This window comes from Lissotriton vulgaris, chromosome 8 (assembly GCF_964263255.1).
Source record: "Lissotriton vulgaris chromosome 8, aLisVul1.2, whole genome shotgun sequence".
Lineage (NCBI taxonomy): Eukaryota > Metazoa > Chordata > Amphibia > Caudata > Salamandridae > Lissotriton > Lissotriton vulgaris.
This window is the reverse complement of record NC_141696.1, coordinates 1,101,393,948-1,101,409,205: the sequence shown is the minus strand read 5'-3', so window position 1 is coordinate 1,101,409,205 and position 15,258 is coordinate 1,101,393,948.

The window sequence follows — 15,258 nt, the reverse complement described above, 5'->3', positions numbered from 1 at the left end:
TAAGCAATAGCCCTTGAGTTGTAACAGAGTATTCTCAGTGCCACCCGTAATAGAAAAGTAAGAGCTTCACCACCTGCATGTACTGGACGGGTACAGTAACGCAACGGCAACGCAAGTCTAGGTCACTCCTCATGGCGTGCGTCTCTTTTTCTCGGGTGCAAGTTTACTGCGCTGGCATTATGCCGGCTTGCAGAAAATAACGTACCAATTTTCCAAAACAAGAGATAAGAAGAAGAATAAGACTGGTGTACTTTCATAGTCGACTCCAATGGAAGTCCACAGTGCTCGTAGAATTTGTTCCTTAAACTCCCACTAATGTTAGAGCAAGGATGAAGAAGTGTGAGGTTAGATAGATACTGGCCTCAATAGTTATGTAATGCGCTTGCAAGTTGCTAGTTGTACTGCAACACAAATTTCTGCTGAATGATTGAGTTAATCCTAAAGAGCATTGGTTACAGACTATGTCTTTCTTTCTTCATATAGGTTCTCCTTCCAAACGAACAAGGAGGAAGGAGCTGGCTAGAGCGGCCCGGCAACGGAGGATCGAGGCCACTGTTGCGGAATATCGGCGGCTGGTGGCCCTGGAGGACGTGGAAAGTGTGCAGTCGACAACTACAACAACGTCGTCTGCATCGGCCTCCGTGGCCCCACGGGCTGCCACCCAGCACAGTGGTCCACCCAGACTGAGCCGGGCTGCCAAAGGCAAACGCCACCGCCGAGCAGCAAGGCCAACAGCTGCCTCTCACAGGCATTGCACCTGCAAGGCAGTGAAGGCACGCCTGCGCCGCACTACCCTGATGGTGTCCCGCCTTCAGCAGGAGCTCGCCTTGCTCCGCGAGGAGCATGATGCCCTGGCCCAAAAAGTTAACAGCATCCACCCATAGTGTCCCTTGCCCCTTTTTTAGAGACTTTTGGGGGGTGGGAATTGGGAGTTGGGTTTTTGGGGACTTTTGAAGGACAATTGTTGGGGTTAGGGAGGGTCTTGCGGGAGATTATTTTGTTAGGGATATAAATATACTTTTTCAAACTTTATCTGAGCATACCTGTTTTTTACTGCTTGCCTGGTGGGTGGGGGTTTAACGTTGACTGTTTTCCTGAAAGTTTAGTTCCATTTTCTTCCTTTAAGTGTAAATGCCCAAATGTTTTCAACACTAAGTGCCTCTCACAGACTAAGTGAAGTGAATCCAAGAGTCCTAGGACTTTAGTAGTACTACCTTCAGTCTCTCGTCTCTCGTACTAATACTCCATTATACCCCCAAACCACCAAACGCTTATCTTACCTGTAATTTGTGTTTGAAAGTAGGGCTAGACCCAGGGCTGGCTCCACGGGAAACACCGAATAACGTTGGCAATCTTGGTCGGATAAAATTTCCTCATAGCGGTGGTACTAGTGGTGTGACACAGTGGCAGTTGCATGCCTATGAAAAAAAGAAAATGAAATCTGGTTTGTCCTCCTGAGCAATTCAACGGTACAACTGAGAATATAGCAGGTGACAGAAGTACAGTAGAGCAGTGCCACATTGTAGCCTAACAAATGGTAAAGTATAACTACTAATTCGGTTGAAGTTCTTTCACATTAGCAATGGTTCTTTGTCAAGCAGAGTAAGAATATATCCTCGGATTTCTTCACCAGCCTGTTGCTATCACCTTATCCTCCCCACCCAGCAAGTGTGTGGATTTATTGCTGTAATAATAATTTAGTCACACATCAATCAAAACCACACAGCCCGGGGGAAGAGGGTTAGGGTTTGAAAAATGGATGGGTACGGGGGTTTTTGGGAAAGGTTTTGGGAGACAAGAAAAAATAGCACAGCATAGACAAACTATTGTGAACATAAACAAATCTTTGGGTACAAACCTATCCATCAATCTTTGAAAGTGCATGCACTACTGCATGCATGTCAGTGAAAAGTAAGTAGTACATTCGACAACTGTGGAAAGAAAGAATGCGACAGTACAGGGCCTGTGTGGAATTATTGATAACGATATTCAACATAAGGTCTCTGTAGCCAGATACCCGAGAGCCTTGCTGGTCACTATAAATCCATTCACAACAACACTCAATGGGGTTGGTCTGGAAGGTGTCAGGTTTACTCCCCGTGATCCAGTCGATGCAAATATGGTTCCACCTCCAAATGTCACCAACACCCAGAAGTGTAAACACAGGGTGTTCGAGCCATTAGGCGGGGGAGAAAAATAACAAACTAAAATAAAAAATGTGGGATGGGTAAAGGTAGGGTCAGCAGGGAAAGGATACCTGTAACAGAAGACAAGACAGGCATCAGTGAAGTGCTGTCCTAACATACAAGGGTACTCTCATATAGTCTCACTAAATAACCAAGGAAGTAGACAAGTACCTGAGCACCAAGAAAACATGACCTTGGATAGGAAATACTATAGCCCTTCTGCCACAATCTGTGAGGAAGGCCTAAGAAACACATAAACATATAGTTAACGAACACACTCCTGTCGCACCAAACACACTCGCGTTATACTAAGACATCAAACCCACTACTCACAACATACCACAAACATGGTAGAGGACTCAATGTACAAAGGGGGTTCCAAATAGTCAAAGCAAAGATGTATGGTCCAACAAAAAGGAAGAGGGAAACGGTAGTGTGTAGGAAGCAAGAACTACAACACTGCGCTCTCTAAGTAATGACCCAGTAGAGAATCTTTGGTGAAGGTCAAACAGAAAAACGTAGTTGCTGTTGCGACCACCACTGAATTCTGCCAACAACACACCCCACGGTGCACTACACAAAGAGAACTGGGGTAGCCTGTAGTTACCTCACTACATGCCCAGTTATGGAGGTCCTTTGAAATACAGAGTTATACAACGGAGACGCGTAGTTGTCCTTACTACCGCGCTCCGTTTTAATAGTACAAAAACGATCCCCGATGTGAACGCTAACACGTGGTATAGACCGCCACTGTGCTCCGCCACACACAATTCAACCAAACAGGAATTCATCAAAGCTAGAATTCTGTTAGAAAACAGTCACAGAACCTCCCTTAACAATCCGTTCAGGCAGTAATCAGCTGACCGCACGGGCGGCCGAAGAGTTTAGAGCGGCTTTACCTGAAGACGCGTGAAGTCCGTCTACCGCCAAGGACAGAACACGGAAGCGCTCCCCACTGAGCCTCAGGGGGGGGGGGGGAGGTGATAGTCCACAGGAGACACGATAGAAAAGCATGCAGAGCGTCCGCTCTCATGCCGGTGCAGAACAGAAACCAGAATAACGCGCAACAGGAAGCGCGTCTGTTCCCCAGATAAACTTCCTGCAAGTCTCCCGCCTACTCATGGGAAATGTAGTTTCATAGTACGGTAGGCGCTTAGGGGCTGCGTAACCTGACAGAAGGTATAGTAGATAGAAAAGGAGAAATTGCTTTTTTTCTAGGTGTCCCCTCACTCACCAGGGTTGCCCCTTGGTGACATGCTTCATCATTGGGGCCATCCCAGTCCTCTACGGCCTGGGGCGTGCTGCGACTTGCGAATTACGTAGGAGCACTTACAAATGACTATGTGTGGTGTGGTGCAGATGTGATAGTGGAGTGGACTAAGTGATGTGTTAAGGGATCAATTTAGAAGCCTAGAGAGAGCCAAGAAATGCAGTCACAGTCAGAGAAAAAGGCAAGGGATACTGTATCTATGTGGTTGTAGTGGTCCTGTTGGAAGTGGTAAGTAAGTTGCCTGCAGAAAAAAAATCCTCCTATTAGCGGCACTCCTCCATTGCAGCCGACGCTTCGTCCATCGATGTTGGTCACCAGAAGACACCCTGTAAAAAAAAGCACAGCATAGACAAACAATTGAACATAAACAATTCTTTGGGTACAAACCTATCCATCAATCTTTGAAAGTGCATGCACTACTGCATGCATGTCAGTGAAAAGTAAGTAGTACATTCGACAACTGTGGAAGAAAGAATGCAACAGTAAAGGGCCTATGTGTAAATTATTGATAACGATATTCAACATAAGGTCTCTGTAGCCAGATACCCGAGAGCCTTGCTGGTCACTATAAATCCATTCACAACAACACTCAGTGGGGTTGGTCTGGAAGGTATAGTAGATAGAAAAGGAGAAATTGCTTTTTTTCTAGGTGTCCCCTCACTCACCAGGGTTGCCCCTTGGTGACATGCTTCATCATTGGGGCCATCCCAGTCCTCTACGGCCTGGGGCGTGCTGCGACTTGCGAATTACGTAGGAGCACTTACAAATGACTATGTGTGGTGCAGATGTGATAGTGGAGTGGACTAAGTGATGTGTTAAGGGATCAATGTAGAAGCCGAGAGAGAGCCAAGAAATGCAGTCACAGTCAGAGAAAAAGGCAAGGGATACTGTATCTATGTGGTTGTAGTGGTCCTGTTGGAAGTGGTAAGTAAGTTGCCTGCAGAAAAAAAATCCTCCTATTAGCGGCACTCCTCCATTGCAGCCGACGCCTCGTCCATCGATGTTGGTCACCAGAAGACACCCTGTCCACTGCCTGCCTGATGCTGAATTGTGGCTCGCTACTGTGAAGCCTGACTCCATCCTTTTTTCCCCATTGCAGAGACTGAAACCCGGCCTGTAATTATTCAACGAAAAACAGGAAGTGATATAATATTACAACACCACTGATAAATAAATATAAGGTATGTAGGCTGTGGAGTGCAAAAAGTCACAATTTGATTTTCCTAGTAGACAGTACAATATTTTTGAAAGTGCGTACTCTGAGTCACCTTTTGAAGGATAAATAAGTATGGGCAAATTAATGTAGCGGATCTTGCCCCTCAAGCTAGGTGTACTGTAAACTGTGTTTTAGAACAAAATTAGATCTTCCTAGCAGTGCTCCCACCCAGACCCTTACTAAAGCCAGTCGCAAAAATGTAGAAGACCCCCAATCAAATCTCAAAAAACGAGGCCTAGCAGAAAACTGGTGACAAAACTTACTTTGAAAGTAAAAGTAGGCCGAAGTACCCCCTTCCTAATTACCCATTACCCACCGTGGATTGCATTCAAACCACTTGCAAGCAACCAAGCAAAAGTAGCCATAGCCAGCATCGCTCCAAGACTCGAAATCCCCCCCACTCAAACACATGCAATAGAAATACTGCTAACCCTAACGAACCCTAAGTTAAGAATAGTGGCAAAGGCTTTCTTTAACTATGCCAAATCCCCCCTTTCCCACCATGGATTTTCTTCAAATGACTTGCAACCAAAATTACACATTCTCACGAGTGCTCTAAGACCCCAGAACTCAGTTGGAAAAATCTAGAACACCCCGAAACACATGCAATCCTGCTGCTAGGGCTAACCCTAACGAACCCTAAGTTACAAAAAGTGCCAAAACTAAAGGCTTTTCCGCGCGGATTTTGTCCCAACCACTTCTACCCGGTATTAGACCTTCCCAGGAATGCCCCAAGACCCGTCAACCCACCCGCCAAGAAGCATAACACCCCCAAACAGGCCAAAAGCAAAATCTCATACTTGCAATATTTCTGGGCCTTCGGTCCAAACGCGCTGCGTAGCTAGGCCGTAAGTCGGGGTTGGCACAACGGATTTCCTGAAAAGCAAATGCAATCAAGATTAGAGTGTCCCAGCAGTGCTCCCAGACCACGAAATTCACCCACAAACACCAGGAAGCCCCCCAAACAGGCCCCCGAAAACGCTACATAGAGCAAAATGTCAGAAATAGCAACAAAAAAAATCGGCCTGGATTTTGTCCCAACCACTTCTACCCGGTATTAGACCTTCCCAGGAATGCCCCAAGACCCGGCAACCCACCCGCCAAGAAGCATAACACCCCCAAACAGGCCAAAAGCAAAATCTCATACTTGCAATATTTCTGGGCCTTCGGTCCAAACGCACTGCGTAGCTAGGCCATAAGTCGGGGTTGGCACGACGGATTTCCTGAAAAGCAAATGCAATCAAGATTAGAGTGTCCCAGCAGTGCTCCCAGACCACGAAACTCACCCACAAACACCAGGAAGCCCCCCAAACAGGCCCCCGAAAACGCTACATAGAGCAAAATGTCAGAAATAGCCAAAAAAAAAATCGGCCTGGATTTTGTCCCAACCACTTCTACCCGGTATTAGACCTTCCCAGGAATGCCCCAAGACCCGTCAACCCACCCGCCAAGAAGCATAACACCCCCAAACAGGCCAAAAGCAAAATCTCATACTTGCAATATTTCTGGGCCTTCGGTCCAAACGCGCTGCGTAGCTAGGCCATAAGTCGGGGTTGGCACGACGGATTTCCTGAAAAGCAAATGCAATCAAGATTAGAGTGTCCCAGCAATGCTCCCAGACCACGAAACTCACCCACAAACAGACGGAACCCCCCCTAAGAGCACCTCAAAGGCAAGCAAGTCATCAAAAACACACAAAAAATTCCGCCTGGGATTTGGTCCAAAACACTTTTATCCGGTATTAGAGCTTCCCAGCAATGGCCCCAGAGCCGTCAACCCAGGAGAAAACGAGTAGAAGACCCCCAAACAGCCAAAGAGCAAAAGTACAAAAATGGGGACTTAGTCAATTTTTCACAAATTTCCCAAATCACTCCGCGCGCGCTCTGCAGCTAGGCTCTAAGTCCCCTCTGCCACCATGGATTTGCTTCAAACCTCTTGCAAAGTAAAGTATATATAGCCAGCAGTGCTCCCAGACCACAAAACTCACCCACAAACACCAGGAAGCCCCCCAAACAGGCCCCCGAAAACGCTACATAGAGCAAAATGTCAGAAATAGCCAAAAAAAAAATCAGCCTGGATTTTGTCCCAACCACTTCTACCCGGTATTAGACCTTCCCAGGAATGCCCCAAGACCCGTCAACCCACCCGCCAAGAAGCATAACACCCCCAAACAGGCCAAAAGCAAAATCTCATACTTGCAATATTTCTGGGCCTTCGGTCCAAACGCACTGCGTAGCTAGGCCATAAGTCGGGGTTCGCACGACGGATTTCCTGCAAAGCAAATGCAATCAAGATTAGAGTGTCCCAGCAGTGCTCCCAGACCACGAAACTCACCCACAAACACCAGGAAGCCCCCCAAACAGGCCCCCGAAAACGCTACATAGAGCAAAATGTCAGAAATAGCCAAAAAAAAAATCGGCCTGGATTTTGTCCCAACCACTTCTACCCGGTATTAGACCTTCCCAGGAATGCCCCAAGACCCGTCAACCCACCCGCCAAGAAGCATAACACCCCCAAACAGGCCAAAAGCAAAATCTCATACTTGCAATATTTCTGGGCCTTCGGTCCAAACGCACTGCGTAGCTAGGCCATAAGTCGGGGTTGGCACGACGGATTTCCTGAAAAGCAAATGCAATCAAGATTAGAGTGTCCCAGCAGTGCTCCCAGACCACGAAACTCACCCACAAACACCAGGAAGCCCCCCAAACAGGCCCCCGAAAACGCTACATAGAGCAAAATGTCAGAAATAGCAAAAAAAAATATCGGCCTGGATTTTGTCCCAACCACTTCTACCCGGTATTAGACCTTCCCAGGAATGCCCCAAGACCCGTCAACCCACCCGCCAAGAAGCATAACACCCCCAAACAGGCCAAAAGCAAAATCTCACACTTGCAATATTTCTGGGCCTTCGGTCCAAACGCACTGCATAGCTAGGCCATAAGTCGGGGTTGCCACGACGGATTTCCTGAAAAGCAAATGCAATCAAGATTAGAGTGTCCCAGCAGTGCTCCCAGACCACGAAACTTACCCACAAACACCAGGAAGCCCCCCAAACAGGACCCCCGAAAACGCTACATAGAGCAAAATGTCAGAAATAGCCACAAAAAAAAATCGGCCTGGATTTTGTCCCAACCACTTCTACCCGGTATTAGACCATCCCAGGAATGCCCCAAGACCCGGCAACCCACCCGCCAAGAAGCATAACACCCCCAAACAGGCCAAAAGCAAAATCTCATACTTGCAATATTTCTGGGCCTTCGGTCCAAACGCGCTGCGTAGCTAGGCCATAAGTCGGGGTTGGCACGACGGATTTCCTGAAAAGCAAATGCAATCAAGATTAGAGTGTCCCAGCAATGCTCCCAGACCACGAAACTCACCCACAAACAGACGGAACCCCCCCTAAGAGCACCTCAAAGGCAAGCAAGTCATCAAAAACACAAAAAATTTTCCGCCTCGGATTTGGTCCAAACCACTTTTAGTGCTTCCCAGCAATGGCCCCAGACCCGTCAACTCACCTGCAAAGAGGTAGAACAACACCCCCACAAGTGCTGAGTCTTTCTTCATTGGGCGTAAACCAGCCCTCTGCTTTGATGGAAATAGGAGTCTGGAGGAGGAGGATAGAGGAGCATGTTCTTCTGAACTTGTGAACCTGAGGAATGCAGACTGCGGCACCTTCAAATAAATTAGCAAACAAGTGAAGACAGTTCTGCTGATGGGCTTGTTTTTGTGATTATCTGATTAAAGTTTGAATTATATTAACTGTGCACAACAAAGAAAGACAGACACACAGGAATAAAAGTGAATAAGGATGAAAAAGAAAGTTATTGATTCGTTGTCTCATTTTCAGGGCTCGAAGTCGGTATCACGGTCCAGGAATAAGAATAAGGCTTCGTCATCATACTCTGCGAATTCAGGCAGGGAGAGCTCAGTGTCACCTGACAGAGTAGAAATTCCCTCATCTATGTTGCTGGCCACCTCCTCTTCATCCGGCACGCTCTCTCGTACTCTGAAATCTGGTGGTATGAGGTGCTGATTCATCTTGATCATTGTTAACCTCTCCACATTTTTGGGCGAGAGGCGGCTCCGTTTGGGAGTTACAATCCCACCAGCCGCACTGAAAACCCGTTCAGAAGACACGCTTGCGAGTGGGCAAGACAAGTAGTTTAAAGCCAGGTTGGTGAGCTGTGGCCACAATTCTTTTTTCCCATGCCAATACGCCAATGGGTCAGAATTAACATAGACCTCTGTTGAGTCATTCAGATAGTCCTTCACCATCGACTCAAGGTCCTCATCCAAGGTTCCTCCACTTTGCTTAGCTCTTGCTGTGCCTCTGACCTTTTGAGAACCAAACCCACGCAGAGCTAGCCAATCCTCTTCAGCCTCCAATGTTTCTGTTGTCTTTCGTGCAGATGATCCGGTTGCCGGTGTCTTTAACGGCTGAGAGGTCACTTGTGCCACAGCCACAGGTGCAGAAGTGGATTGTTTTGACTGGGGATGGCCTGCTGATGTACTTGCATTTCCTTCAATTTCCAGCCGTTCTGTTTCAAACTTCTTGGCTGACAAGGCTAGCCAACGTTTGTACTTTAGAACATGTTCATCATCAAAAGGAAAGAATGCTTGGCCTGCCAGCGCCTTTTTGTAGCGTGGATCCAGAATAGTAGCACAAATGTAATGCTGTTCTGAGTGGATCTTTTTAAGACGTTCATCACCTTGTAGGAGCTCTAATAATTGCTCGGCCAGAAGCAAAGAGTCTTGGTTTTTATCTTTTCTAAACACAGAACACACCTCCTTCAGTTGGTCCTCCAGCATGTACAACAATGGGATAGCTTTTCCCAAATTAGAGTCCTCCTTGCTGACTGCACGCGTGAAGAACTCAAAAGGACGAAGCATGCGTGTCAGGCTTTCAACTATGTTCCATTGCGGCCCACCCATCCTCAGCTCCTCTGCACCCTCTTTAAGGAAATATTGATCGAGTTCCGTATACTGCTCATACAGACGCTCAAGCATGTAGAAGGTTGAGTTCCAACGTGTTACCACCTCCTGGATGAGTGCTTTCACTGGCATTTGATGTTGATATAGCAGGCTCCTCAGCTGCTTCCGGGCCTTAAAAGAATGGCTGAAATGCTTGCACATTTTTTGGCAGGTGTCCAATACACCGTACGCTGCACTGCCTTTATTACCCAAGAATTTTTGGACAACCAGGTTTATACAGTGCGCCAAACACGGCACTCTGAAATAGTAACCGTCCCTCATGGCCTTAACTATATTGGCGCCATTGTCCGTGGAAACATAACCAACCTTGCGTTTTAGTGGGGACAGACAGTTAAGGACCTTTGTGTTAAAGACATCCAAAATGTTTTCTGCTGTGTGACGTTTCTCCAAACCAAACATGGCTAGTGTTGCATGTTTCCGAGCACCTTTAAAAACAATGTTAGTGTCAACACCTGAGTTTAGCTTTGCTTTAGCCCCTGAAAAAGAGACCCAGTGTGCAGTGATGCACATGTAATCAGCGCCTGCGCCACTGGTCCACATGTCTGTTGTCAGATGTATAGTGTGAACAGCACTCTTCTGCAAAGCTGCCCCAATCACCTTCAGAACATCTTCATGTAGTGCTGGAACCGCAACTCGGGCAAAATAGTACCGGCTAGGAACCTTCCATTTAGGGCAGAGCGCTGTCACTAATTCTAGAAAACCAACCCCTTCTACAAAAGAAAAAGGGAGAAGGTCCAGAGCTAGCATTTTAGCCAGCTTAGTGTTATACAGACGGGTCATTGGGTGGTTGCGTTCATATTGCGCTTCTGTAAACAACATCTTTTTAATGTTGCCCTGGACCAATGATTTACGGGATGATGATGATCTCTTCGACCCAGTTACGCTCGCTGATGAACTTTTCCGCATTGATGTCTCACTCTCTCCCACACTCTTAGTGTGGCTCCCATGGGGTGTGCTGCTGACATGGGAACTGGGTGTAAGTGAAGTGTTTGAATCGTCTTCTTCTACCTCCTCGTCATCAGCAGATGAAAAATCAACTTTTTCATTACGTGCAATTCCGGCTTTCTTGACCGCCTCTAGGTGCGGAAACCATTGGACAGCGTGCCTTCTCTCAAGATGACCTCTCTGGCCTCCGGTACCATAGTTAGAACCAAGCTTACCACGACTAACTCGAAGCTTACAAAGGCTACAAATGGCTACGTTTTCCTTTTTTGGGCAAACACTAAAGAAGTCCCAAACTGGAGACTTGAAATGTCTTCGGGGGCCGGAGGAGGCGGCGATACTGGTGGTGGTGGTCCTGCTGCTAATGCCAGATGAAGTGGAGGATGTGGATTGCCGAACTTCAGTACGTTTTGCACTTTCACCACCACGAATTGAGGTCGAGGACGAGGTGGGTACCTTCTTGCGAAGAAATATGGAAGCGGTAGGTTTTGGTGTACTACTTAACTCCAAATCTAATGATTCCATTTCCATTGCCTCCTCGCCGACATCATCATCACGCTCAGCAGCTTCTCGGGATAGGGTCAAAATGTCTCTTTGCTGCATGCCCGGTGGGGCTGCAGTGACCTTTGTGATGACTGGCTCGTCGTCATCGTGAGTGGCTTCATCACCAGCAGTATCTGTCACTTCTTGTTGAGCCTCATCACACTCCATAGGTTTGAGTTTTTGGACGACCTTCCTTTTACGCTTAGGTACCGGTGTCAGATCATGGTGTGCCTCACTGTCAGACCGCAGTTGTGGTTCCCAAGACGGATCACTTGCATCAGAACGAGGTGGGCTTGAAGAAGATGTAGACACCCCCCTTGATCTTTTCCTTGCTAGGGATGTGGAAGACAATGAATGATCATCAGGAGGAGTGGCTTCCAATGATACCTCGGCTTCATTGTCGATTTCCTGATGTGCCCCTACTTCGGGAGGAACAACTATTGTGGGCACTTGTGAACCTCCATGCACCTTTGCTTGCGCATCTCCTTTTGCTGCCTCTCCTTCCACATGTACTTGGGCGTGTACTTGCACATGGTGTTGTTGTTGCGGCTGTGGTTGTTCAACACTTGTCAGATGAGTTACAACAACCTGTGTTGATTCAGGGACATTGCTGCTACTTTCTTGCGATGAGCCAACATCACTGGTCGATGGTGATTGGAGAAGTACACTGACTGCCTCTGAAGCACTCAAGGGCTTTGACTTAAGTTGGCGTGGTGGTGGAGGCCAATGGAGCAGGGGTGCTGCTCCCAGCTTGGTCCCCAGCAGAACCTGCTGCTGCAGGCGTACTTTTTTTTTTGCTCCCAAAAAACGTGGCGGGTGGCACACCAGCCTCCTTGGTAACTTGCTTCTTCTGCTCCTTACTAGCAACTTTCTTGCTAGAGGAGCTACGGAGAACTTTCTTTGGGGGCGGGGCCATCTTCTTCAGAGCAGGTCAGACAGCAGGCCGCAGTTGCACAAATTGTAGAGTTGTCTGAGGCCAGACTTGACGTTGCGTGACGTTATGCTGCACACACACACCGCTGCAGGACTTCTTCCTGGCACTGGTGGTTCTCTTGAGTCTTGTGCACCTAAAAAAAATGGAAGACAGAGGAACATCAGTTCAGTTATAGAGCACAAAAAAAATCGAAAAACACTGCAAAATCAGCACAATCCCAATCCATCCATGCCCTCCATAATGTTTAAATTCAAGACAACCCACAGAAAGACTAGGCCCATGCAAGACTCACTAGTACCCCTGGGCATAAATAAAGGTTGAAAAGTAGGCAAAATGGTTGGAGGCCTAACAACAAAGCCTGCATTCAAAATGGCCACTTGCCTCCTAGCACATGGCCAGGGCCTGCCTGTACCAGCACTCAAAATGGCCCCCACCCACATGGCCTGTCCCCATGAACACCCCCAAAAATCGAAAAACACTGCAAAATCAGCACAATCCCATTCCATCCATGCCCTCCATGATGTTTAAATTCAAGACACCCCACAGAAAGACTAGGCCCATGCACCACTCACTACCCCTGGTCAAGGCCCCAACAACAGGTCAAAAATCGAAAAACACAGAAAAATCAGCACAATCCCATTCAATCCATGCCCTCCATGATGTTTAATTTGAAGACAGCCCACAGAAAGACTAGGCCCATGCTAGACTCAAATACCCCTGGTGAAAAGGCCACAAGTACAGGCCCAAAAAACGAAAATCACTGAAAAATCTGCACAATCCCATTCCATCCATGGCCTCCATGATGTTTAAATTCAAGACAACCCACAGAAAGACTAGGCCCATGCAAGACTCACTACCCCTGGGCATAAATAAAGGTTGAAAAGTAGGCAAAATGGTTGGAGGCCTAACAACAAAGCCTGCATTCAAAATGGCCACTTGCCTGCCAGTGCCAGCACATGGCCAGTGCCTGTAGCTGCACTCAAAATGGCCACCAGCCACATGGCATGTCCCTCCCCATGAACACCCCCAAAAATCGAAAAACACTGAAAAATCTGCACAATCCCATTCCATCCATGCCCTCCATGATGTTTAAATTCAAGACAACCCACAGAAAGACTAGGCCCATGCAAGACTCACTACCCCTGGGCATAAATAAAGGTTGAAAAGTAGGCAAAATGGTTGGAGGCCTAACAACAAAGCCTGCATTCAAAATGGCCACTTGCCTCCTAGCACATGGCCAGGGCCTGCCTGTACCAGCACTCAAAATGGCCCCCACCCACATGGCCTGTCCCCATGAACACCCCCAAAAATCGAAAAACACTGCAAAATCAGCACAATCCCATTCCATCCATGCCCTATATGATGTTTAAATTCAAGACACCCCACAGAAAGACTAGGCCCATGCACCACTCACTACCCCTGGTCAAGGCCCCAACAACAGGTCAAAAATCGAAAAACACAGAAAAATCAGCACAATCCCATTACATCCATGGCCTCCATGATGTTTAAATTCAAGACAACCCACAGAAAGACTAGGCCCATGCAAGACTCACTACCCCTGGGCATAAATAAAGGTTGAAAAGTAGGCAAAATGGTTGGAGGCCTAACAGCAAAGCCTGCATTCAAAATGGCCACTTGCCTGCCAGCACATGGCCAGTGCCTGTAGCTGCACTCAAAATGGCCACCAGCCACATGGCATGTCCCTCCCCATGAACACCCCCAAAAATCGAAAAACACTGCAAAATCAGCACAATCCCATTCCATCCATGGCCTCCATGATGTTTAAATTCAAGACAACCCACAGAAAGACTAGGCCCATGCAAGACTCACTACCCCTGGGCATAAATAAAGGTTGAAAAGTAGGCAAAATGGTTGGAGGCCTAACAACAAAGCCTGCATTCAAAATGGCCACTTGCCTGCCAGCACATGGCCAGTGCCTGTAGCTGCACTCAAAATGGCCACCAGCCACATGGCATGTCCCTCCCCATGAACACCCCCAAAAATCGAAAAACACTGCAAAATCAGCACAATCCCATTCCATCCATGGCCTCCATGATGTTTAAATTCAAGACAACCCACAGAAAGACTAGGCCCATGCAAGACTCACTACCCCTGGGCATAAATAAAGGTTGAAAAGTAGGCAAAATGGTTGGAGGCCTAACAACAAAGCCTGCATTCAAAATGGCCACTTGCCTGCCAGCACATGGCCAGTGCCTGTAGCTGCACTCAAAATGGCCACCAGCCACATGGCATGTCCCTCCCCATGAACACCCCCAAAAATCGAAAAACACTGCAAAATCAGCACAATCCCATTCCATCCATGCCCTCCATGATGTTAAAGTTCAAGACAGCCCACAGAAAGACTAGGCCCATGCACCACTCACTACCCCTGGTCAAGGCCCCAACAACAGGTCAAAAATCGAAAAACACAGAAAAATCAGCACAATCCCATTCCATCCATGCCCTCCATGATGTTTAAATTCAAGACACCCCACAGAAAGACTAGGCCCATGCAACACTCACTACCCCTGGTGAAAAGGCCACAAGTACAGCCCAAAAAAACGAAAATCACTGAAAAATAAGCACAATCCCAAGCCATCCAGCCCCTCCATGATGTTTAAATTCAAGACACCCCACAGAAAGACTCAGTCCACCCACCACTGAGTACCCCTGGGCAAAAGGCCCCAAAACAGCCCAAAAATCGAAAATTCCAAAATTTTAATTGCAGCAACTGTATTGCCCCAAACAAACTTACTTGTAAAATTTCTAATCCAACAGTGATCCAAAGAAAGTCAAAAAGGCCTCAAATCCAAAGATCCAGCAGCATCCACAAAAAGTAATCCTTCCAGCTCCAGATCCTAATGAAAAGTGACCAGGAGATGGACAAAGCACTGGGAGGAGCCTGCTGAACAGGAACAGGAAGTTGAAGACTGTGGGGCACTTCCTTCCTCCCACCCCCCTGCCCCCCTCCCCAAAATGGACTCCTCGCTAAAAAAGTGCAGGCAAATGTCAAAATAAGGAGTTATTCACATAAAAATCATCATTTCTAGAAGGTTTATGCTGCTTGCTGGTGGATTTCTTGTGCAGAATTGCAAATTTATATTTTCGCTCGCCGCATCTCAAATCTCGCAATTGCGAAGTACCGCGAGACGTGATCTCGCCGTACTCGCGTTGA